Raw genomic sequence first — 27,838 nt, 5'->3', positions numbered from 1 at the left:
CAATGTACAGAAATCAGTTGCATTTTTATATACCAATAAGGAAATATCAAAAAGAGATATCAAGGAATTGATCCCATTTAATTTCATCAAAACCCATAAAATACCTAGGAATAAATCTAATCAAAGAGGTGAAAAATCTATACATTGAAAACTATAGAAACCTTATGAAAGAAATTGAATAAGACACACACAAAAAATGGAAAGAGTCCATGCTTCTGGATAGGAAGAACAAATACTGTTAAAATGTCAATACTGCCCAAAGCAATCTACATATTCAATACAATCCCTATAGACATAACACCAGCATTCTTCACAGAGCTGGAACAAACAATCCCAAAACTCGTATACAAACATAAAAGACCCTGAATAGCCAAAGCAATCTTGAAAGAGAAAACGAAAGTAGGAGGCATCACAATCCCGGACTTCAAGCTGTATTACAAAGCTGTAATCATCAAGACAGTATGGTACTGGCACAAAAACAGACACTCAGATCAATGGAACAGAACAGAGAACCCAGAAATGGACCCACAAACGTATGGCCAGCTAATCTTTGACAAAGCAGGAAAGAATATCCAATGGAATAAAGACAATTTCTTCAGTAAATAGTGTTGGGAAAATTGAACAGCGACATGCAGAAAAATGAACCTGGACCACTTTCTTACACCAAACACAAAACAAACTCAAAATGGATGAAAGACCTAAACATAATACAAGAAGCTATCAAAATCCTAGAAGAGAAAGGCAAAAACCTCTTTGACCTCGGCTGCAGCAATTTCTTACTCAACATGTCTCCGGAGGCAAGGGAAAAAAAAGCAAAAATGAACTATTGGGACCTCATCAAAATAAAAAGCTTCTGCACAGCAAGGGAAACAATCAGCAAAACTAAAAGGCAACTGACAGAATGGGAGAAGATATTTGCAAATACCATATCAGATACAGAGTTAGTATCCAAAATCTATAACGACTTATCAAACTCAACACCCAAAAAACAAATAATCCAGTGAAGAAGTGGACAAAATACATGAATAGACACTTCTCCAAAGAAGACATTCAGAGGGCTAACTCACTCATGAAAAAATGCTCAACATCACTCATCATCAGGGAAATACAAATCAAAACCATAATGAGATACCACCTCATACCTGTCAGAATGGCTAACATTAACAACTCAGGCAACAACAGATGTTGGCGAGGATGTAGAGAAAGGATCTCTTTTGCATTGCTGCTGGGAATGCAAGCTGGTGCAGCCGCTCTGGAAAACAGTACGGAGGTTCCCCAAAAACTAAAACTAGAACTACCCTACAACCCAGCAATTGAACTACTAGGTATTTATCCAAGGGATACAGGTATGCTGTTTCAAAGGGACACATGCACCCAATGTTATAGTAGCACTATCAATAATTGACAAAGTATGGAGAGAGCCCAAATGTCTATCGATGGATGAATGGATAAAGATGTGGTATATATATATATATATATATATATATATATATATATATATACACACACATACACAATGGAGTATTACTTGGCAATCAAAAAGTGAAATCTTGCCATTTACAACTATGTGGATAGAACTAGAGGGTATTATGCTAAGCGAAATTAGTCAGAGAAAGACAAATATGATATGACTTCACTCATATGAGGGATTTAAGATACAAAACAGATGAACATAAGGGAAGTGAAGCAAAAATCATATAAAAACAAGGAGGGGGACAAAACCTAAGAGACTATTAAATATAGACAACAAGCAGAGCATTGCTGGCAGGGTTGTGGGAGGGGGGATGGGCTAAATGGGTAAGGGGCATTAAGGAATCTACCCTGAAATCATTGTAGCACTACACGCTAACTAAATTGGATGTAAATAAATAAATAAATAAATAAATAACAGTCGGTGGCTGAGGGATAAAAAAAGAAAGAAAGAAAGAAAACTTAGCTTGGACATATAGTAGACTACATGAGGCTATACCTGTTCAACAATGGCATTGTCTTAAAATGTGTGTGTGCGTGTGTGTGTGTGTGTGTGTGTACATGTATCACAATCTACTCCCAATTCCATGCATTATGTCCTCTCCACAAGACAGGAATGGGTATAACTGGTTTTAGTTTTAAACAGTATCGACTATTTTTCTTTGTGGAAGGCCCATATCAAATGGAATTGGCAAACAGAAGAAGAAGAAAATACACAGGAAAGTCAAGAGAAGCCAATGAGGGTGGGAAGGGAAAAAAGAAGAAGAAGGAGAAGGAGAAGGAGAAGGAGAAGGAGAAGGAGAAGGAGAAGGAGAAGAAGGAGAAGAGGAGGAGGAGAAGAAGAAGGAGAAGAAGATGAAATAATACCAGCAGATCTGGCTTTCAGTTATTGCTCTGGCTCAGGTGCTAATTGTTGGTGCCACTTGACAGCAAATATGGTAGAGGAAACCACCTAAGAGGGGGTGGTCAGCTGTTAAATATTACAAGTGTTAAAGAAGACATGGTCTGAAAAAAACTCAGTGAATTAGCCTCTGAATTAGGAAGAAACTATATTTTTTAAACAGTTAAGAAATGAATGGGGAGCGGTGAGTGGTCAGCGAACACAAATATTTTCTAGATAATCAGCAAAGGAAGAAAGGAAAACAAAGAATGATAGAATGGTAACATAAAGGGGTAAAAGTCAAGAAAGAGATTAAATATACTTTTAATCCATATATGAATAGATAAAATACATATAGAGAAAAGCTGATGTTTCAGCCCATTTAAAGAAATAATTGAATAAGGGAATATTTGAAAAGCAAACCTTAATAAATATTGTACATAGCACTAGATAATTTGAAATGACTGTATGCAGAGTGTTGATTTTAAATTAAATAACACATAAAAATGTTGTGTAGAGGAACGGATTCTGTGTATTTGTTCATTGGTCAGTTGCTTTTCCTCACTGCAGTAGGATACAACCTTAAAAATAAATTTTACCAAAAAGTGACATCAAAACTCCCACAAAAGGAAATAGGAGTGTGTGTGTGTGTGTGTGTGTGTGTGTGTGTGTGTGTGTGTGTGTGTACACTCACACACAGCTTTTACAAACTTAATCTAAGACAGAGTTAGAATATGTTGATGACAAAGATACCATATACCATCCTTTGAACCTGTTTGGTGACAACTGTAATAAAGCTCATAATCTTTATGTTTCTTGCTGAGCTCTGAAGCAAGCATTCTTAGTTCATTTAGGATGTGTCTGTCATCAAAACAAATCTAAAATGCAAGCAGCAGCAACTTTATTAGCATTTGCTGATCCTCAAAGTGATAGATATGTTTGTTTACTTATATGTGCAAGTGAAACTGTTGGCAAAAGACAACTGCTCAGACTGGTAAGTAGATAACATTCACCCTAAATATAAAATCAGAGTGTAATCCTAGTCATTGTCAGAATATATTACAGCAGTGGTCACCTGCTGTGGCATCAAGGGCCACACTGTCAACTTGTGAGAAACTGCAAGGTCATTGACAATTTCCATTAGTTTACATATTAACATATGCTTTGCATCTAAGTGCTTCAAAACTTTAATTTCCTAAATATTAACTGCCATTTTCTTACAGTTGTAAAACATACAGAGTATGTCATTCTTTCTTGGGCTCTTATTTCTTCTCTGAAGAACTGCTACATACGCTTGTTCAAATGGGGTAGAAGGGGTTTTAAGATGTTTCCCTGTGGGACTTGTTTGGCTGGAAGCTTTCATCTTTAATCTGTTTTCCTTTTATTTTCTCTACTATGGGCTTTCTGACCATATACTTACATTGCAGTAATGATAAAAATCTCTGCAATCTTGTCCCTTGGTGCGCTGTGTCATCCTCACCACTCTGTCTATTGACGGTCCTATGTCTGAAGATCACAGCACTGTTTGCACTTCTGTAGAACAGCAGAGCCAGTTGGATGTATATGTACACACTACATAAATTGTCTTGCTGGTAAGGGAAGATGGGTTTTGTAAATAGGAAGAAAAAGATAAGCACACCTCAGAAGGGGCTGCCAAACTCTTAACCTCAGGAAATGACATGGGATAAAGGAGAAATGGGTGGGGATTAGTAAAAGGAGCCAGGGAAAACTTAAAAACAGGCTGGCAAGAGATCCTTCCTCTTGATGTATCAATCCCTCTGGGCCAGTAATGGTTTCCAAATGGTACAAAGGAGTGACATACTCCCAGGTCTTGTGATTTTCATAGACAACAGTAGAGACTAATTGCATTCCTTTCTGAGGATTTTAAACATTGGCGATCCTTCACATAGGGTGGAGTTGGATACAAACCCACGTGCTTCACACCAAACCTGTTTTACATCTTTTTCATGCCCAGAATAAAAATGTGGATGTTTTCTCATGTCAGTGCATATTCTTCTAAAACAAAACAAAACAAAACAAAAAACACTTTCAGTAAATAATTAAGTTCTCCTGTCTGACAGATAGAAGCAATGCCAAATTCTGTCCAGAAATGGCTGGATCTGCAACAAGGTATTAAGTAGGTGTAAACAAGAGGTAATTAATTTAAAAAAATAAAATTTAATTAACAGTGTTGAAGGAAAGATCAACATAGTCCCTTCAGGAAGTATAAACGTGTCCCAAAAGCCAAAGACTCACTCCACACCTTAAACCTTTCACACAACAAATCAAAATGTCTAAGGGTTATGAGACTCCTCCATAAGAGAAAAATTTGAGATTTACCTCAAATCAAATTTCCTTTGGGGCTGAAGATACATGTTTCAGGAAGAATTCTTATTAGTTTAGAAATATTCAGTGCTTCCTACAAAGTCCAGCCAGTGATAGTTCCAGCCATAAGCTCATTGCCTTAAGAAGTGAGGTTTAAATTACCAGTCGTTTGGTGATTCTAGAAAGGCAGCTAAGGCTTACACTAGTATATATTCAATTTTGGTGCAATAGGAAAGGTACAATCTCACCAGTTCCTGAGAGATCTAGTTTTGGTAGGAATATCTCTCAGTGAAATCACCACAAAAATTGAAAATTATTCTCTTTCAAGTAGTTTCAGAGTCCTTTGAAAAAAAGCCATTGACTGATCCTTCACCAAGATTTCATTCCACAGGTCTGGATTTGGGGGCTAAATAGGGTCAAAGAGCTAGAAAGTGACAACTTCAGATCCCTAAGCATAAAAGACTAATGTCCAGTTAAGGTGGAATGAGGAATCCTAGCTGTACGGAGCCAATCACTGAGGAAAATAGTGTCAAAAAATTAGAGTATTCAAGCTACTGCTTAAACACTGAATAAGAATTCATATAACATTTCTAAACTAAAAGCAATCTATCCCTATACTTGTTGAACCATTCTTTAAAAAAAAAAATCTTATTGTGGCAAGAACATTCAACACAAGATCTATTTTCTTAAAAGTTTTTTTGAGTGTTCAGTACACTACTTATATGTTGGATCCATAAATTTTCAGTTTTAATACATGATATGAAAATAATACACAAGGTCCCAAATACCAATCTCTAATGACTCTGTATCTTGGGACACAGCACTAAAAGCAGACAAAGGGTAATGAGGATCATGCTAGTATCCTTCAGTCAGTCTCAGGCAACACGCCTTGGCTGTATGAAATGTAATATCTTCATTATGACTTTATTTCTTCACATAATTAATTATAAAGTTTCTGACAATGTCTAAATACCCTGGAGGATGAACAATCATCTAATTAATGATGGTGAGGGGTGATGGTCAGGTGTTGGGAGGCATGGTGAGCAGCACACAGAACACATGCTTAAGACTCAACCAATTCTCTACTGCAAAATGAAATGGGAGTGAGAAGTAGTTATCTGACAGCCAAGTCAAGAACTTCACATTTGAAATCTTGACATTTCCCGAGCTCTAAGATTGATTTCATTTTAATCTACCCTAGAATGTGTGTAGAAAAGAAGGAAATCTTGTAAAGAACTATGTTCAGTTTTACCTTTCAAAGGAAATAAAAACATCAACTCATTTCTTTTAGCAATCCTGAAACAAAACCTCAACTATGTTTTCATAATAGGAAAATAGGCAATATAGCACTTTGTAAAGCAGCTAAAAACGGCCCTAGAGCAAGGCTAAACCCACTAAGGTTTCATAAAATCTACTCTTCAGCTGTTGATTTTCTTTTTTATGTTTTCTTTGTGTCTTTTCTCTTCACTATGATACACTCACGGACACAAACTCCATCTCAAACACGTTCCCAACTATGACAGTATTGAACGTGGTTTATATTTTTTTGAAATTTCATCAAAGCAGAGGCAGAGCATTTGTCAGAACAGTTTTAATATGATCATTTTAGGATTATAGCAAAAAATCCCTCAATTCAACAAATTAAGAGAAAAAATGCTTTGCCATATTTGGCATGGTGTTGTGGACACTGGTATAAAAACATTAACAACCTTATTTTAACTTCTTTATAGCTTTCTTTGTAAAAGATATAATCAAAACATTCACACATCGACTAAATATGACAGGGAGAAACTTCATAACACTTTTTCACATAGACTTTTATCATCAAGGAAAGATTTGTGTATCAAAGAAGTGAGTCAAAAATCACAATTCCAATGATGAATTACAATTCTTTTCACTTTTCAATTCTTATTTTTAATTCTATTCTGGAGCTTTCATTCCATTCAAAGTTCCTCCTTTGTCTTTGATATTTCAGTCTAGGAAACAGACATCTTTACACACTGAACTTTGAAGATCAAGAAAACCTGCTGATATTTCTTTCTCTCTAAGAAATCAGAAAACACATTGCTGGGGCACCTGGATGATTCAGTAAGTTAAGTATTCAGTTCTTGATTTCGGCTCAGGTCATGATCTCACAGTTTGTGAGTTTGAGCCCCTGTGTCAGGCTCTGTGCTGACAGTGAAGAGCCTGCTTGGAATTCTCCCTCTCCCCCTTCCCCTCTCTCTTACTGCCCCTCCCTCACTTGCTCTCTCTCTCTCTCTCAAAAATAAATAAAATTAAATTAAAAAAAGAAAGAAAAGAAAACACATTGCTGGGAGCCATTCTGTATTTTCTTTTTTTTAATAAGTTATTTTTTTACCTCTACAAATAATATCCATCTTGATGATTCATTCTTTCTGAGTGTCTTCTTTATGAGACCTAACCCCCTGCATCAAAAAACAAAAAGTGGCCCTGATTAAAATTAGGAAAGTAACAATATAATTTCTTCTGATGCAAAATCCTGTCATTTAAATGATCAGAATTCTCCTTAAACCTTGAGTACTTTGGGGTAACATAGGAGCAGCTAGTGATAGGGAGGGTCTTTTAGAAAGAAGGTCATCATGCAGCTCAGAAAAAGAAGGTTTGAGGAGATTATGATTGCAGTCAATGTATCAATTTGAATCCTTTGGCTACAATGAAGAGAATCAAGCACTGATTAATTTGAGCAGAAGAGAAATTTATTTGAAAAATCTAGTAGAGCTCATCAAAAGAGAAAGATGAGGGGCCTGGGTGGCTCAGTTGGTTGAGCATCTGATTCTTGATTTAGGCTCAGGAAATGATATTGTGGTTCATGAGTTTGAGCCCCATATCTGACTCCATGCTGATAGTGTGGAGCCTGCTTAGGATTCTCTCTCTCTCTCTCTCTCTCTCTCTCTCTCTCTCTCTCTCTCTCTCTCTGTGTGTGTCTCTCTCTTTGCCCCTCTCCTGTTTGTTCTCTCTCTTTATCTGAATGAATAAAACTTTAAAAAATAATAAAAAAAATAGAAAGCTGAAAAATCAGTTTTGGCAAAGACAGGAAGTAGGGAATCTTCAGAAGAATGGGTAGCAAGAGTGTTTCAGGGTAATACTGCTGGGACAAATCAGCTTTAAACATGCCCAACCTCTTCATTACTCTTGTCAAGATTCAGATCCCAGAAAGAAACATCCGAATTGGTCTAGTTAGGGTCAGGTGTTTTCCTTTTGGCTGAGGGAAACCAGGGCATCTTAATTGACAGTACCATCAGGCAGAATCCACAGAAGAAGAAATAGGCAGAAAATCAATATAAACGTAAAAGGAACACGCAGAAAAAGGGAAGGTAATGCTAAGAGTGTGCCTGATTGTATTAGTTTTCTATTGCTGTGTGACCAATTACTATGAATATAGCAGCTTTAAAAAACACATCTATTATGTTCCAGTTACCATGGATCAGGAAACTGGATCCTTTTCTCAGAGCCTCACAAGCCTACAATCAAGGTGTCAACCAGGATGTGTTCCTTTCTGGAGCCTGCAGTCCTCTTCCAAGTTCACGAATGCACTGGCAATATCCAATTCACTGCAGTTGTGGAACTGACTGATATCCTCATTTTCTGACTTGCTGTCAGTCAAGGACTACTCTTATCTCCTGAGGCTGCCCCTCCTTTGCCATGTGACCCTGTCACAACATGACTGCTTCAAGACCAGGAGAGGAATCTCTCCTCCAGTCATCTAGAGTCTTAAATAGCGTAACCTAATCAAGTGAGTGGCATCCCATCACCTTTGCCATACTCCATTGGCTAGCAGCAAGTCACAGGTCTGCCTGCACTCAAGGGGAGGTGACCATACAAGGGCCAGACTCATTGTGGATCCCCTCAGGGTGTGTCACCAAACTGGGGGAGAAAAAATGGGATCGTTTGGGAGATATACCCTTCACACACACACACACACACACACACACACACACATTGATACAGACATACACCTCAAGAATACACAACCCAGTACTTATCCACAAATTTTCAGTTCAACTCCCAGTGAACCTTTGTATGGAAGACACAAGCAAACCCTACAAAGCAATGATAAGTGCCACTTTGTAGTGGAGGCTTTCTGAGTCTGAGGCAGATCAGAGTCACAGTTCATAGCTATCATACCCCATTGTTAAACATGCTGTGGTGTGCCTGGCAGAAAACAAAAGCAACTTGTTTTGCAAATAGCCGTTTCTAAATGCTGACATTATGTCATTTGTTTTGACACCTCAAAAAAACACTGACATTTTCATCATATTTAAAGTGTACTGAAAAGTTACACATACCCCTTTATTCAACATGTTTTTTAGGAGCAAAGGAAACAGGTTATTTGTAAACATCACAAATCATATGACAGAAATACGGGTTACATTGATATATAATGGAAGCATCAGATCTGTTGCATTCGGCATTGCTACAATATCAGTGCTCTTTCCCTCTTCAGTTCATCATTCAAAGGCAACTTTGATGTAGTCAAAAGAGCACAGGTATGTAAAATGGTACAGCAACATGAGAAACAGTATGATGGCTTCTCAGAAAATTAAAAATAGAGTTACCATATAATCCAGTAATTCCATTTCTGGGTATACATCCAAAAGTATTGAAAGCAGCAAATGGATACTTGTACACCTGTGTTCGTAACAGCATTATTCACAACAGCCAAAGGTATAAGTAACATAAGTGTTCACCAGTGGGTGAAGGGACAAAATATGGTGTATACATACACTAGAATATTATTCAGCCTTAAAAAGGAAGGGAATTGTGACACATGCTACAACATAGATGGACACTGAGGATTTTATGCTAAATGAAGTAATCTAATCACATAAGGACAAATGTTGTATTATTTCACTTATATGAGGTAACAGAGTTGTCGAATTCATAGAACCAGAAAGCATTGTGGTGGTTGCTAGGGGCTGGAAGAGGGAAAGGAGAAAGAGGACTTGTTAAATGGGTACAGAGTTTCAGGTTGGAAAAATGGAAAAGGTCTGGAGATGGATGGTGGTGATGTTTGCACAATGTAAATGTACTTGATGCCATAGAACCATGCACTTAAAACTGGTTAAAATAATAAATTCTATGTTATAAATATTTTAACACAGAATTTTTTAATCAGACAAACTTTGAGGTCAAGTTTACTTGGTTCTGGTGAGGATTTTGATACTTCTTAGTTATACAATACCATTGTGTTGTCTTCTCATCAGTAAATTGAGCATAAACTTTGATCAACCTTCCTCAGAGAGTAGTGAGAAACTACAACATGAAACTTTGAAAAAGGCCTCAATGCAATCAAATAAAAGAGTTCAGTAGATACTAAATTCTACAAATTGGGGACTTTGTCTATTTAATTCTGTGTTATAGCCTCAATACTTAGGATTATCTATTCAATGAAAGTCCTTTGAAAAATACAAATTGCTATTCAATTTTAAATTATATTGTTGTTACAATTCCTACTATAATCCAAATGCATTACTTAAGCCAAAAGACTTGCCCATCTCAGAGGCACAACCTTCATCAAGACTTCTCAGCATCTAAGATGCTTCTAACAGGTCCATCCAGTGGCCCAATTTTTATTGTCTACATCCCTCAATACTTTATTTCTAAGCCCAACCTCCTATTCTTATACTTCTGAATTCTCTTAACACGAACTATAGAGTGATTAAGGAGATACACTTTTTTCAATTAACAGGTGAGAGATATCCTACCAGCCTCTCAGAAACAATGGATTAACTAGGACATCAATGAAATGAAATAATTTGGTCATATCCCAGATCTCACACCAGTGCCAGGTTCCATCCACAGAACCATAGAGGGGTGGCTACGTATGAGGTCTCAGTATGGTCAAATCCTGATCCCTAGGATTCTAGGTTGTGGTTTAACCACTCTCTTTGATCTGTTATCAAAACAGAACATGAATATTAATGAAGGAAGGAACTTTCACATTGAGTATCTAAGAGCTTGGACTATGCAGTGTCTGAGTAGAAGTCCTCCAACATCAATTGGCATCTGACAGTCCAAAGACTGCTCAAGGCAGGCATCACCCAGTGAAGGTTTTTCTATGAAGTCTGGCCTTTCCATGCCAGACATGGCATGTCCCTTGCCTATGATAACTAAAAGTTTTACAATTTGGCCTTTGTGAAATAAAACTGTAGGGAAAGCAGTGATATTTGCACACGATGTCCACTTGATTTCCTTGGCCTCTTACAAAGTGCATAATGAAAATGGAAAATGTCTTGCTATAACCCAGGCAGATCTAGAAAGGACCAAATATATCCCTAACTTAGATTCCAGTTCTAGTGCCCTAATATTTCAAGAGTTTATCTCTGCAGTAGTTTTCAAGCACTTGCCTCAGCCATAGAACTTCTTTATCAAATTATTAAAAAAAAAAAAAACAGTAGAAGATACTTACTAGAGAGGTTAAAATTATCTAGAATATGTGAGACTTAAGTCAACCAAGTAACCTTGGGAAAGTTAAATACTCTATGACTCAATTTATCTTCTGAAAATTGGATAAAGTGACCCCTACTTCATAGGATTATTGTGAAATTTAAATGATCAATGGATGTAGGTGCTGAGGACAGTGCCTAGTACATGGGCAGTGCTCAAAGAATAGTGGCTGTTTTTAGAGTCATGAGAAATACTAATGATAAAGACAATGAAGTCTGAGCATTGGCACCAGCTATGCATGGACCTGGCTCTCAGCGCAAGGGAGGTAAATTTGCCTCTCAAACTCAGCTAAAGACTGCAGGAAAGTACACAGACGGGGGTGATTGAAATGCCTCTTGCCTGTGCATTCCAACACACACAGCACCCTTGCAGAAGGGAGAATCAGGCCACACTGACATGCTCATCTTTTCTTCTTCTGTATATACTGCATGAAGGCAAAGAACACAAAACTGAGTTGCTGTCCTTCTTTGGGGTTTCCCCCAAAGTACGTGGAAATATCCCTCCATTCAAAACAACTTACATTGAGGATGGTGGAGTCTGTCACACAAATTGTCAGTCTATCTCTAAACCTCTTCAGCCCGTTCCACACTTATCCTCTCTTACCCCTCACACAGCTTCTGGCCTGGGCTCAGTCTCAAGTATTAGAATTGATTCATCAGAGTGCATGGTGATGATGTGATTTTGCATCTTCTCCCCCACACAAGTCTTTATCCATCTTGGTGTCCCCAGTTCTAGTACAGGGCAGCCAGCGGCCCCTTCACAAAAATTTATTAAATCATGAATGAAGGAACCAAGGAGGAAACCATCCTTCTATCCCATTTCTTGATCCAAAAGAACACACAGATCACAAGTCCTTTCTCACCTCTTTTTGGACACCACTGCACCCAGGCGTAAGTCAGATGAGCCCAGGGCATACAAATTATTCCCTTGAAATAAATTAGAGGTGGTAGCTGGAAATGCACTCATTCTCTCAGGCCCCTAGAATGTCATTTCATAATTATCCATACTTTGAGGTTTTTGGAAGAAGAACACATCCAAGTCTAAGGCTTACCCATCATCATGTTCCTGGCACATTCTGCACATGGTTTATTTCAGCTCTCAGCAAACACATTATCACAACCTGTGCTTGTTGCTTCTCTGTTCCCTGGTCTCCCAAAGGCAAAATGCCTCTCAAAGAACAAGAAGAGCTTGCTTTTGTGAGAAATAATATTCGTGCTAAGCTCTTTCTGGAATTTTGGCATGTTAAACAACTGGTAGATTTTTCTGAATGATTGAGTATTCCAATTTTTTCTCTCCGTATAGGCCAGTGGCAAACTTTCTGAGAGGATTCAGCAGGTGAATGTACACATATTTATGCAAATATCCAGTCATTTCAGGCTCAGAGCATTCTGTACTCAAGTTTACTTTCTTAAAATTCATATTCTTTGTTCAGCTGCTTTTCCTAATCCCCTACCTCAGCGTTGTGAATTCTCCCATTTATTTTACAGCCTCTGCCTCTTCCAAATGACATATTCCATTTTGTTTGCAATCGTCTGTTCTTTGTTGGGCACAATCAGGAGACGAGAACTGCCATCTCTTTAGCTTCCTACTTCTTTCACATTAAGCACTGTCAGCAACCCTTTAAAAATAATTGATTGGACAATCTGTATCCTGTCAAGCTGTTTTCCCAATAGATATCTAGGTAATTAAAATCACCTAGTGTATTCAGGTCCTAGTGTTTCAGTGATTCTTCTACCTGTTAAGGCAACATTTCATCCACTTTCATTAAAGTAGAAGAAGACTCTGATCACAGAGTTCCTCACTGTGTACATTCTGGAATCTATACTTTTTGTACTTTTGAATCCAAGTAGAATCTATGTCAGGGACTGGCAAACTTTTTCTCTAAAGGGCCAAATAATGAATATTATAGACTTTGTGGCCCGGATGGACTCTGTTATAACTACTCAACTTCACCCTTGAAGTATGAAAGCAGCCACAGACAATATGTAGATGAATGGTCATGACTGCATTCCAATAAAACTTTATTTGCAAAAAAAGTGGCAATGGAATGAATATGGCCCATAGGATGTAGTTTGCCAAACCCTGATCTATGTAATAACTGTGCTGGACAATAGAGCAGAGACGTCTGGGATGGAGTTCTGGTTCTGTTATTCACTAGTTGTGTAAACTCAGGCTAATTATTTAACCTCCCTGGCCCTCAGTTTCCTCCTCTGCATAGTCTATTTTGAAAGACACAGAGAAGGAAGTAGAAAAAGGTCAAATCATGATGGCACCATCACACTTTTCTGAGGGATTCTGGGTGCTGTGAAAGGGCTTTACCTCAATGGTAACATCATTTGAACTGTGCATTGCAGAGATTGTTCCTGTTCAAATACAGTTAACAGAGTAAGGGAGCAATACTAAAAGAAAGGATATCTAAGAGTATGATGAAAACAGTGAAAATGATTAAATTTTGAACTAGGGCATTGTCAGTAAAAATAGAGACATAGTTGATTCTAGAAATATCTAGAAGGAAATTGGCAGTAAAATAAGGCATGGCCAGGGCAGTTATCAATAGGTACAGAACAAGGCCACCTATATGAACTACAGGGAATGTGACATGAAGAAAGATAATGTACAGTTTATTTAAACATTTCTAATTGGCCAAAATTAGAACAATAAGAAGTAACACCCACCTTATATTTCCAAGTTGTTAGATTCCATGCAGGCACTCTTATTAACTCTATCAATGCTTATCAAAGTACAAGAAGAGGATATAGCAAAACAGCCCTAGCCATTTTTTATTCATTGCTTAGAACGAGATAGGCATTATCTCATAAAATCCTTATTTAAAAGTTCGGTAATGTCACCATTGCTTTGCAGAGAAGCATAAGTGAACATTAAGGAAGTTAAATAACTTGCCCAAGTATGACATAGGTAGAGAGAAGGTAAGGATTCAGTTCCAAGGATGGTTGAGTCCAAAGCCTGTGTCTTTTTTTTTTTTTTGTAAACGTTTATTTTTGACAGAGAAAGAGTGTGAGCAGGGGAGGGGCAGAGAGAAACAGAGACACCGAATCTGAAGCAGTCTCCAGGTTCTGAACTGCCAGTGCAGAGCCTGATTTGGGGCTTGAACCCACAAACCGTTAGATCATGACCTAAGCCAAATTCGGAAGCTTAACTGAACAAGTCACCAGGTGTCCCCAAAGCTGTGTTCTTAACCACTACCCTCTACTGCCTTCCAGTATATCTCTGATTTTAAAAGCTTGTTTTCATGAATGCATGGGACTTGCCTGCTTAACTCATTGCTCCTTCTGAAATCCTGCTAAACCTGGATGCCAATGAGTTCCATGACTATAGACTAGTAATTTATTGTCTGTCAGCCTCTGTTTGCCCATCTGTAGCTCTTTGGTTATTCCAAACAGCTAAACTCCCACATTCAATCACATAAAAAAAATCTCTTGTAAATAGTAGAAAAATCAAAATTAGGTAATTAATTTTTTTGTTTCATTGAAACAAAAAAGGCAAAAGAGGGTGTGAGAAGTAGGCTAGGAAATAGCAATTATCTCTTTGAGTAGACTAAAGTGTCACAAGTCAGAGAAAGAAAGAATGGCCTCAGGAAGCATAAAGTTAGATGAACAACACCCCTGGAGTACACATTATTTAGCCTCATTGCCATAATTACACTTCTGGTTTGGAAAAAAAAAAAGTGAGAGAAACCATAATCAAGAAGGGTATGTTGTATGTTTAAGAAATCATGAATCATAAAGAATTAGGCATTACTGAAAGGTTTTGAAAATGGAAATTAAAGATTCACAATACAACTCTTGAGGCTTTCCCAATATCCTTTTGCAAACCCACTTTTAGTTAAATTAAAAGAACTTGACAACAAAAACAACCAATTGGTTACATGTCAGCTTAGCTTTCTAGAACTAAATCACTTTGTGCAAAATACAATTACATCTTTTTGTGACTTGCTAAAATATGTTGTCCAAATGTTTAAATATAATTCACTTCATATGTGTGTTTGTTTTTAATGTCATAAAGCAGGGAGGAGGTTAGAAGGGGTAGAGGTCAGAAGGTAAATTGTTCATATTTTATGGTTTCATAAAATGCTGATATGGGAATTCAAATTCCAGGAAAGGTTTTGAGCTAAAACACTTGTTCACAAACAAAAACCAAAAAAACCTAAATTTCATGAATCAGAAAAATATACATGTATATAAAAGAATATATGTGTGTGATAACATCTATTTCATATGTATAAGTCATATATTAGGTTATACATAATATGTATATATGTATCACATGATATTGAATATATATATTTTTTCTAAACTATAATGTGTTTCATATACATTTTATCAGTGTTTAATTGCTTAATGGTATTCCTATACCAAATATTTATGGTCCATCATTCTAATAAGGCACTTAATTCAAGAAATATTTACTGAACACCTAATATGAATCAAAGGTATGATCTATGCTGGAGTGCAAATGAACTCCTCACAAGGGCAGCACAACTCAGAAGACATAAAAACAATGTAAACTCATGAACCAAAATCTAGTGTGATGGTTGCAGCTACCATGCTGTTGAAGGGTGGAAGGGGAAATTAACAGGGAGTTATTTAGCCTAGGTGAACTCCACCATTCAAAATTTCTTGTGAGAGTTCAAGATTGCATTGGACTTTGATGGCATGCCAGAAAAAGGAAAGACTGCAGGTTTCCCCTTACTCTTCTCACAAAACCACCCCAGAATGGTGTAGCCCACTCATTTCACACTGTTCTTGTCCCCTTGCATGTAATAGACATTCACTACATATTTGGGGAATGAGGGGTTAGAGAGAAACTAATAATTTTCTTGTTGAGGATCTTTAAAAGTGGTAAAATTTACATTATAACATGTGTAAAGCCTACATCTTAAAGTAAATGCTATAAAATTCAATTTTAAAAAGAACAAAAAAGAGCAAAGCCAATTACTTGACTCAATGAGTAAGTTAATGGAAGAGTTATATCTGGCTAGGACAGTGGCATCCTGCTTTATATGCAGAAAGATCTGGGTTCAGACATGAGCTATGCTTTTGTTATGTGAACTTAGACAAGTTCCTTAATGTGCCTGAGGCTCAGTTTCTTTACCTAAAAAATAGGACTAATGATAAAATGTTTGTGAGTAGTTAATGAGATGGTGTATATCGAGCACATAGAATGGGGTAATGGAAACTTTTCTTCCCTCTTTGAATATAGGGCTGCCTCTAGTGCAGGAAATTCAGAAGCAAACTACTGAGAAGCTCCCTGTATAACTCTTTAACCTTGAGGAAAATATGGTGTGTCCTTGGTAGCTTTTCTTGACAAATTATTAGAGACCCAACATGGCAATATCCCTTCCTATTCAGGCCTGATACAGGGCAGTGGGCAAATACGTTCTCTAGCTCCTTAGCATGTATCCCCTATGTATTTTTTTATGAGCACACCAATTACCTACTGGAAACCATCATTGCCTTCCTCTTAGGCTGAATATTTGGTTGGATAAGGTGGATTCAATCCTTTCTTCAAAATGTAGAAGGAATAGGCTGAATCAAGGCACTGTATTCTCCTTGTTATAGAGGTTGTTTCAGAAATGGACACAAGAGTCAATGATAAGCAATGAGACTTTTCCCAGACTGCTGAAATTAGGATTTGAGCCCAAGGGACCACAAAACTGGTGGACTATTTTGCCACCATGAGGGGACAACCATTTGTAAATGGATCTAAGACAAGGAATGGAAGCCGAGTTGGAGAAAAATCCATGCCCTGGATCTTCCAGTTGTGTATAAATAAAATCCCTTTCTAGTTTTAGTTGTATTTCCTGTCACTTAGAATGAAAAGAAAGACATATAATATAAATATAATTTGCTTAGCAATTCATCTTATTTTTACCAATTCTCTACATCTGGATTGATATATGTCAATTAGTGAAAAAATTATGGAAAAGGAAGGAAAGGAATAGATGCCTCTTTTTTTAGGACTTTTAAAAATGAAACAAAACAAAACCATGCACTTGTATTTTTGTACATGGAAATCAAAATGCAAAATTCTCAATGTATCTATTTACTAATGAAGAAGTTATTTTAATGGCTGATATCTGTTATTTTGGAATTGTTTTTTAAATATACCGTATAAAGTTAATGGTCTAAATCCCATATTTAAGATGGAGACTGCTATTACATGTTATTAGAACACATCAGCAGGAAAATAAAAAGTCCAGTCCTTCAGGTGAGTAAAGTTCCCTTGAAGGCAATATGGGCACATGAAAAATGAGGTCCCCCAGGTACCTGAACAATTTTCGTGAGAAGCAGACATGAGCTCAGGCCATCCAATTTACCTACTGCACCCTCAAATACTTGCTTATTCAAACACAACAGTTTTGCAGGATCTTTGTGGCAATCTCTCTTCCATCGTTTTGCAGTCTTCAATGGTTATGTCCCTAATTCGTTTCCATGTTTTTGGAAGATCAAGCTAACCAAGTATAAATTAAAGCACTTCCCACCTCATAGCTGGAAGCATGACCTGCAGTGCTTGATTCTGAACAGTGATCAGAGATGACTCTATTTTCTGTGGGTGTCTGCTGAGCCATCAGTGTTGCTGACACTGCTTACCGAACCCTGGAAATGCAAGGAACTCTTCCTCCCATCACAACATGACTTTATGGAAAGCTGACAGCGTCTGTTTCTAGATTAGCCCTTCAGCTCTGATCCCAAAAGCCAGCTTATCAAAATAAGTCCTAGTTACAACCTCTACAACCTCTACTCTGGGCTTGTCTTTGCATGTTTGTATTGCCTTCTTTAACACTTTTCTTTCCCTTCACTGTCTCCACAGGAGTAAGCCCATTTATCCCAGCCTTCAAAGTCACAACCCTAGTCCAAGCCACCATCACCACTTGCCTGGGGTTTTGCAATGGCTATCATTTAACGCCATAGTCAGATCACATCACAATCCTTATTTAAACACCCCTGTGGTTTCACATTACCCTTACAAACCATGGAAAATCTTTGCCAGGCCTCACAAGACTATGTCCATAATCTGGTCCCTGGGCACAGCTCTCAGATTTCGTCTCTTGCTATTCTCTCTTTCTCTCTCTTTCCTCCAGGTACACCAGACTCCCTCCTGGTTTGTAGACAATCACCTGGTCAATGTGCGCTCACATGGCCTTCTTCAGTGGGTTCACATGAAGAAAGAAAGAGAACTGCTCTTCTTACAATATCCCAACCCCATCATGTAGGCCCCAACCCCATAAGCTCATCTAAACCCAATTACCTCTCAAAGGTCCCACCTCCTGATAATATATTGGGGACTAGGGCTTTAACATATGAATAGGGGAGCACAAATATTCAACCATAATGATATTTAACTTTGATTATCAATTTACATCACATTTTTCCCTCTAGTCAACAACTTCTTTTAGCCTCCAAGCACCAACTGGAATCTTCAATGTGTCCATGGATATCACATATTAAAACCTGTTCTGGTTTAGATATATCTTACATGGACTTTGTGAAAAAAATCTGATTAAAGTAGAGTCAGGCCCTTTTATGATAACCTTTCAATTTAAACTATTAACTCATTTAAAAGCCTAGTATTGATAAATGTGAAATCCTCTGAAAAGAATCTCTGGCTAATACCTACTTTGAATTTGGTCAGTGCAATTATCCATGGGGGAAACTCTCCTGAAGATGGCAACCTTTCACTTCAGGGCTTTGGTTCATGCTATTCTCTTTCTAGAACATTCTCTGTTTCCCCCTTCATGTGAAAAATATCTATCCACACTTAGATCTCAGATCTTTCTTTACATTCACTTCCTTAGGTGTTCCTCCTCTGTGTTCCTGTAGGTCCTACTCTATCACCATCATGGTTTCTTTTATCTGGCCCTTGGCTTTATTGTCTGTCCTTTTGAACTGTAAATTTAGGACAACAGGAACCAAGTCCCCTTATTCACTACTATATACACAGCACAAAACATGCCCAGCATAATGTTAGAGCTGAAAGAGTAAATAACTAGACGAGAAGGTGTGTTATGGCACAGATGTCCAGCAACAGAGATGTTGTCCAACAACAAAGATGTCTGGTCACTTCTAGAGAAATCTTAAGTCAGACATGGAGGACTTACTGAAGACTTAACATCGTAGGGGTTCTATTTTCCAAATCAGAATGAAGATAGAGGTAGAGCAAAAAAAGATAGAAATAAAGGAACACTATTTGGAAGAGCAGTTAAAGAACACTACTTGGAAGAGAGCAGTTAAAGAGTCACTCCCTAAATTCAGGTGAAAAAGTTTGGAAACATGGAGTCTTGTTCTTCCTCTGCAACTACCCTGATGACCCATTAAGTAAATTGTGGTAACTACTGTGAAATGAAAATGTAGGACCCCTTATTCAAAAGTTATTAAGAATTTCTAAATAATGGCAGCTTGTTTCAAAATAAGCATTTATTTTGGGTCCTTCTAAAGATGAGACCTTACATGACTGCACAGCTCTCATGCTCATGACACCAGACCCTCCCCTCCATGCCTACATGCCAGGGCCACACTGATTCCACTACATAACAGTGTTTACATTTATTTGGAAGCTCTCTTTCAAGTATTTTGAGGGCCTGGAACTCAAAATTCTAGAAAATAAATAATCTCTCATGACTACTAACATAAAGGTTGCTATGAACTTGCCAAATGCCTAAGTCCAAAAGGTAACACTTGAGTTTTCATAATTCATATTCCCTCAAAGAGACCTCTTCATAGGGAAATGTCCATTCCCAAGCTTATCATGTATCGATCATCTTTAGAAACCAGCTACACATCTGAAGATAGAAATTGAGTGTAAACAGTTTTGGTCTTGTTCTAACTTATCATGGCAGCTTATCACTACACTGAAAATAATATCACTAAAGCACCTGCCGATCTTTCAACAAAACATGACCTTGTATATTTTTCTTTGGTTGCAAATGTTGATTTTACCCCCGTTTCCCACAAAGGTACCAAAGTCAGGCCAATCTTATTCTTGTGGTGAACTGCATTGTTCACTTACGACAATTTATTTGGACATTACTCTTACAGCACCTTGCATTAATCTGCTCTGGTAACTACCGGGACATTTTGGAAATTATTGATTTTTAACATCTGAAAGACATTTTTTATGCTATGTTAATGGCAACAAAGTAAAAGAAGCACTCACGAAAGCAAAATGGAACTAAATGCCAAAATAAATGTTATATTTTGGCAATACTCTCACAAAATTGCTGACAGATGTTAATGTGAGCATTACATTTTGTGTGAAGATACTCATCTTTTCCTATTATTAGACATACTTTGTGACATACAGAAATATATGATGATTCAGGATACCACATTTTGGGCAATGCCAAAGCCAAATTTTGCATATTGTTTTTCCAGGTTGATGTGTAAGTATGGTCTGCAGTCTCCAAGTCAAGTATTAAAAGTGATTTTTGGCATACAATTGAGTTTCACTAAGGCAAATGAAGAATTTAAGGAAATAGCAAGGGATTTATGGCTAATATTTTAAAATAATTATAGAATCCCAAGGGAAAAGTAAGCCTGAACAGCAAATTCTTACTAGTCACTTATGAACTGTATGTACCAAAACCCATTTGGAGAAAGGAATGCAGCCATGCTCTACTGCTTCATGTCTCTAGGATTCTATAATGTGCTGCAAGAGGACTATGGCTGCACCTTGAGGAGGGATCGAAAGCTGGAAATCGAATGAGACTCCTCCTGCACACAGGGAGAAAGGGATCCGACAGCTGCTGCTACTGGCAGACTCTATTATGAACGACCTACTGTCTTCCCATTTCTTCAGAACTTTAATCATATTTAGATTTATAGTGCCATTACTGTATATTCACAAAAAGAGAGTTAATTCTTCAGAAATGTGTCTGCCTGGTAGGAAAGACACTCATTTGTTAGTTAACCCCAGACTCCTTGATGTATCTGCTGAGGATTTTAGTGATATAAAAAATTATTTTAATCAATCTCTGCTAAAGTCTCATGATTTTAAGTGTTTCCTGAATCTATTTTAATTCTGCTGTCTCTTTCTCTTACGGACACACACACACACACACACACACTGCATGGTATCATCTAAGCACAGAGAATGAAAAACTTGTACATGGGGGCCAGGAAATCCTCTTGTAAGCATGGTAAGAAAATTTTAAACAACAAAAAAATTCAAGGAACACTCTTTAAACTCACGGGAGTGAAAAGAGACAATCCCGTGGTCCTGTTTTACAGATAAAGAAACCAAGAATCAGAGACCTTTAGTGACTTACTCAGAGTTACATACAAACCCAGCAAAACAAATGGAACGTTACCTGGATCTTTCCCTTCCATATTCATGATCTTTCCTATTGTGAATTTATCATTAGAACCACAGTACCTTACCCATAAATACCTTTATCAATAACCTTACACACAAGGACATGCTTATTAATGCTTGTACATAACATCTTAATGTTTCCATGGTTTTAATATTTTTTCATTTTTTTAAGAAATAAAGAAAAGAGAATATTTTAAAATATACATAGAGAATAACAGTTAAACCTAAGATGAGTAGCCTTTAACTCTATGTATGTATATGTATGTATGTATACATACTGTATGTATGTATAGTCTAAACATTATAAATTTAGGCAAGGTGAAAAAAATCACAAAAATAAAATACTTATGTGGTCACAATGGAAAAATATATATGTATATATATATGTGTGTGTGTGTATATATGCATATGTACATATGTATACATACGCTTATGTATATATATCATACACACACATACATACAAGATTCAAATTTATTTTGTAAATGGCTAGCACTTAACTTCATTCTAAAACTTTGATGCAGACTAAAAAAGGGCCTGACTTATTTAAGTATAAATTCATTTTAAGGAAAACTTTCTCTGCTTAATGGATTTTTTTTTTCTACCTTGATTGAGTGTTACTCAGAGACCCTTACTAGAAATACATGGTCATAATAAGTAGTCTGTAAATACTGCTGATTAATTACTTTGCAAGAAAAAATATGTTAAGAATACTTTTTCTGTATTAACAATTATGTAGTGTAAGTGACAAATATGTTAAAGTATTGCTATTATAACTGATAAATCTCTGCGTCTATTCAAGCTATTCGGACGTAGAAGAAAACAAGAGGAATTGGGGATAGCAGAGGATCTGACTGACAATTCACCTGAAGGTTAAAGTATAGAAGAAACAGTCTATTTGGTATTGATACCAAGAATTAATGTGAGTTCATTATCTAAGTATCCCTTCTATAGATAAAACTCTATCCCACTGGTGGTACTGACTCAGGGGCTGATGCCACTCTGGTGTGTAAACCCTAATGCCATTAACACTCCAATTTCATTTGGCACTCACTGAAAGACAGAAGTCTAATTTAATAAAATGTTCTTTAAAAGTCCTGGATTTCTTTTAATGTATTTTTTTTTTTAAATTTTTTTTAACGTTTATTTATTTTTGAGACAGAGAGAGATAGAGCATGAACGGGCGAGGGGCAGAGAGAGAGGGAGACACAGAATCGGAAACAGGCTCCAGGCCATCCGCCCAGAGCCCGACGCGGGGCTCGAACTCACGGACCGCGAGATCCTGACCTGGCTGAAGTCGGACGCTCAACCGACTGCGCCACCCAGGCGCCAAATGTATTTTTTTAAATCTAAAATCATGAACTTCTGTAAAGATTTTTTCTCTTTTTTTTTTTACTTAGGAAATAAACAGGTATCTCCAAATAACACTGTAGGATTATAGTAGTTGCCTTTTCTTCTTCAAATATAGGAAGTTCAATAAATCTACACCTGCTGTTTTGATAAAAGAACCCAGACTACCAAGCAACTTGTAGTTGGATTTTGGCAGTATTTTAAAAATTGAAGTTGTCCAGTATTATCAAAGTAGTAAGCCTAAGATCTTAACACAGTTTAATAATAAATTTTGTAAGCATTTTCTTTCATAGAAAATTCAAGAAACACAAGAAGCATTTCTAAGGCCCAGTTGTGTTTACAAAACATACAGCTCATTACTAATTAATTATCCTTAAAAATGTGTGTAACCATTGCAATCCCTTGTCAGTTTATATATAAAATTTTATGTCTAACCTACTTCATTTGAGCTCCTCGTCACAGTTAAAAATTTAGTGCAAAAATCTATTAAATAAAAACCACAAATAAAATAAAATAAAATATAAAATAAAATGACAGTTTTAATTTAGGTCTTATTTATGTGCTCTATAAACCTATTAAAATGCCCTCAATGGATGACCAAAGTATGCCTGCTTGATTTTCATGTTGGTGAAAAAAAGTTAAATGAACATTTTCACATTTCAGTTTATTAGGAGGAGAAAAGAAAGGGTAATATAAGCTGTTTGCAGATGACTTTAGTGTAGATGTAAAACCACACTGTGCCTACACAATGACCTCATTCCCAGGCCCCAGAAATATGATATTCTTTTCCAGCCTAAGCATTTATCATTCGTTACAAAGACCTCAGTATTTAAAAATACATAAATACAATGGCAAAGCATTGAATTGACACTTATGATAAAATGCATTTGATTAAGACTTAATAAAGCACTGTGTATAGTACTAGTGAATAATGCATTGCCAGATAAAGTTGGACACAAAGCAAATACAGTGTCAAAGCTAATCTGGCTCGGCATTATTCAGCCATATTACTTTCTTTATTACTAGATTTAAAAATGCATATTGTATTTCAGCAGCTTTTTCATTATTTCAACACATAACACAAGTGCTTTTTGGAAAAGACCACCTAATTCCAAAAAGAACTACTGTAGTAGGAAACCACAGAGAATCAGGCAATGTATCTCTTAGTGATGTAGGTTCCCATTATCACAGTTAACAATATGTTTTGGCTTAAAGCATTACAGTTTTCAAAAGCTTACTTCTAAAAATGCCCATAGTGCTTCTCTTTTCTTCAGAAAGTACTAACCCAGAAAATGAGTAAAATAACAATGTTTCCTAAACTCATTTTCTTTTTAGAGATTTAGTTAAGGAAAGGAAAATAATCTTCATTTGTCTATATCTCAACTCCCCTTAGTCTGATATCTTTTGTTTATTTTTAATTTTTCTTTTCAGTTTGGTTTCATTTTTCAAGTTTTTGGCAGTTCATTTTGTATACAAATTCAATCGTAGTTTGGGTTATCACAAAGTAAGGTTTGGGACAAAGATTCAGGTGCAGGTAGATTTTTGGGGAAGGGATCTCAGATAACTTAAGGATGGCAATGTTAAAGTGCAACTGGGAAGGGAAGACAAACAATGCAGGTTGTGTTGACAAATGTTAGTATTGTAGATAATTGCAGCTTAATTGCACTAGGGATCCCAGACATACAATCAAACTAAGTCTCTGAGGAGTGCCTGGGTGGCTCAGTTGGTTAAGTGTCAGACTCTTGATTTCGACTCAAATCATGATCTCAAGGTTTGTGAGTTCAAGCCTTGCATCAGGCTCTGCACTGACAGTGCAGAGCCAGCTTGGGATTCTCTATCTCCCTCTCTCTCTGTCCCTCCCACGCTCTTTGTCTCTCTCTCTGTCTCTCTCTGTCTCTCTCTGTCTCTCTCTCAAAACAAATACATAAACATTAAAAAAGCACTAAGTGTGAGACCCATTGTAATCTCACTCAAGGAGGGAGGGAGTTGGGGCATCTACACTCCAGTGATTGAAGGATGCTGTAGTTGGGGGCTTGGGGGTGAGGAGGAAAAGTCAGCGTTTTTAAATTCTGTTTCTACACTGCTATGCTAGCTTTAAGCAAAGTCCAATGGTCAGAGAAAAACTCTTAGGCAAAAAAATGGACACGATGCCATGTTAAAGTCAGCCACCTACATGAAAACGTGAAAGTCCAAAGGGGTATGGGTAGCACATAAAAAGCATCCTCTATAATCTTTATCTACTTCCCTAGGCTTTGCATTTCTGGCTTCCAAAAACACTTCTGTGTCTCCAAAACTCATTTTATCCCACTGTTTACTCTCATGCATGGTCTTCTTCCATGTTCCTTCTAGATTTTCAGACTGATCTATTTTTCTAACTGCCCAAGAGTACTCCCTGATTCTCCTGAATATGTCCACTTATTACCAAACTTTGAACAGCTCTTTCAGTTCCATCCATGCATTTAATTCTATCTCTCTTCTTCTTCCAGAGGGACTTAATCCTGACAATTAAAGTTATAAGTAAATGTGTGTGTGCCGCTTTATGTAGCTTATAAATAGGCCAATTACAAGCAGTTCAATTTGAAGTGTACCTTTTGTTCTTGCAATCAGTGCAGGAATTAGAGGAAAAGATAGGACTCTAGGCAATCAATATTTTAGTGAATCAGGCTGGTCCCTTGAACATAGAACAAAATGATCAATCACACCTTTGGAGATGATAAACCATATCAAACCAGAGTGCCATGGGTGCAAAAGTTAGTTTGTGTCCAGTGTGTAGGAGAAAGAAGTTAATTAGTATCCTTAACCCCAAATCTCTCACCATCATCACTGAATAAGTAATTCCTGCTATTCATACATATCTTCACAATAGGCACATTCATCCATTTAAAGCAAAATTATACATATATAGCAGGCACTATGCAGCAACTTAACATATATCTTAGAGAGTTTATATATAATGTAATCTCCTAGTTTTTTCCACCAGTTCATTGGACTGAAGCCTAGTGATTTATTCTTTCCCTATAGTCTGAGCATACCAGTTTAAACTATTCTGATAGTTGATCTTGAGTGCCTCTATATGTGGCACCCAGTGCTATTTCATATGGATACAATAATTTTTCAGCTATCCATGGCTCATGCTTGCAAGAACACTCCAAAATCCCTAAAGACAAGAGTTTCCCACAATCCAGACACTTCTTGCCTCTCACAATATAGGTAAAATTAGGCAGTAGAGCTTCCCTCTCTGAGCCCTTTAAGTTTGTCTAGGTCCAGCAATGTCCATGAAGAAAAAATGAGAAATTGTTACCAGTGAACTGCGTAGTGAAATAAGCTAGTAAAGAGTTGAGAAGGAAAGCCCTTCAACATGGCAGGTCTCAGGGGCAGAGGGGTGCTGGGGGTAACACAGTTGACACAAAGGTCTCAGATAATGTAGGAGGGAGGGAGGCAAAAGGAGAGCTCTTTGCTTTGGGCAACAGATACAAATTATATTGTTCTATATGTGAGAGACTATAGCTTATTCCAAGAATTAGAATCAAAGACTTGACATGCTGAGTTTATAATATTACCTACAGAGAAACCATAACTCAGCCTTTGGCAGATTTTACTCCCAGAACTTGGTACAATAAGAGCTGTTAAATTTTCCTAATTACACTTGGCAAGACAATCATCAATTGCTCATTTTCTACTTTAAAATCTTTCCTCTGCCTAAGTGGGGATAAAGACATCCTTTCACCCATCCCTCTAGCTAAAAACCTCTAAATTATCCTTAATTAGAGTTAAGGTTTATAGGAGCAATAAAAGATAATACAGCTGAATTTCACAAGAATCTATGGATTACATCTTGTATTTCTTAGTTGGGACCATTGTAAGTCAATACTTTCATAGAATGGCAGATCTCTTCAAGGCATTAGACCTTACTTAAGCTAATACATGATTATTCTCCTCAACCAAATTACAACTATTATGCTTGTTAATGTTTGTGCCAATAACTGTTGTCTATTAATGGTAGGGGGAAAAAAACCCTGTCTTAGTATACTGCATGGGTATAAACAGTTAAATCTACGTATTTATTTTTAATTCACATGAGTAATATATGAATTAGTATTCATTGTAAAATATACATATTTATAAAGGCAGAAATATATATGAAACAAAGCTAAAGATCTCCGTTCCCTCTTTCCCTACTACTTCTTTTCTCTTAAGAGGATCCAAAATTAGCGATTTGGCTTGAGTCCTTCAGACATGTATTACGCATATAAATACAGGATTGCATATGATTTGACTCTGTTTTTATTATATTTTTAAGTTACAAAGTTACTATATACTTATTATGACATGTAAAACAATCCAAAGACGTTTAATGAAAAAAATGATTCATCTCCCCCACCAACTCTCCTTCAGGGTCAGACCCCCAACATAAGTGGTATTCATTGTCTTATGTGTTTCCTCTCACATTTTTCTCCTTGGTCATAGATACCTATATACACATATCCGTGGCTTAATTTTTTTTTCCAATATGCACTAATATGCTCATATTTGTCAATAACTTGTCTTGCCTTTAAGTGGTTAGTCTCCAAATTCACCAGATACTAATCTAATACACTGCTTTAAACAGTTTGTCATAGTCCATCAGATAGATGTGCCATAATGGATTCACCCATTCTATTACTGCAGTATATTCAGTTTATTTCCAGATTATTGCCATTACAGATGTTAGTGAAAGAGGCACACTTGTACACTGATTCTATGTATTGCAACTTGATTTGGGGGGAGATAAATTCTCCAAAGTGTGAGTGCTATATTAAAGGGTACACACACTGTTTAATTGTACTAATATTATTTGATTACATTGCAAATTTTTAAAACAATTCATATTTCTTTAAAACACGTATGGCAATGTCCATTTCTCTACATTCTACCCATATGGCATGAAATTTATTTTTCCCCAACCTATGGATGAAAAACATAATTTCATTGTTGTCTTTATTTGCATTTGCCTGACTTTTAGAGAAATTGAGC

At 36.8% G+C, this 27,838-nt stretch overlaps 1 protein-coding gene across 1 annotated transcript in view; it reads right to left on the bottom strand.

Moving 5' to 3' along the window:
• Positions 1-27,838, bottom strand: part of MACROD2 (mono-ADP ribosylhydrolase 2) — a 2,026,389-nt gene that overhangs the window by 877,891 nt on the left and 1,120,660 nt on the right. The window lies entirely within an intron of this gene.

The sequence above is a fragment of the Felis catus genome, chromosome A3 (genome assembly GCF_018350175.1).
Source record: "Felis catus isolate Fca126 chromosome A3, F.catus_Fca126_mat1.0, whole genome shotgun sequence".
NCBI classification, from domain to species: Eukaryota; Metazoa; Chordata; class Mammalia; order Carnivora; family Felidae; genus Felis; species Felis catus.
The sequence above is the reverse complement of the archived record's forward strand: the minus strand, read 5'-3'. Positions and strand labels throughout refer to the sequence as shown.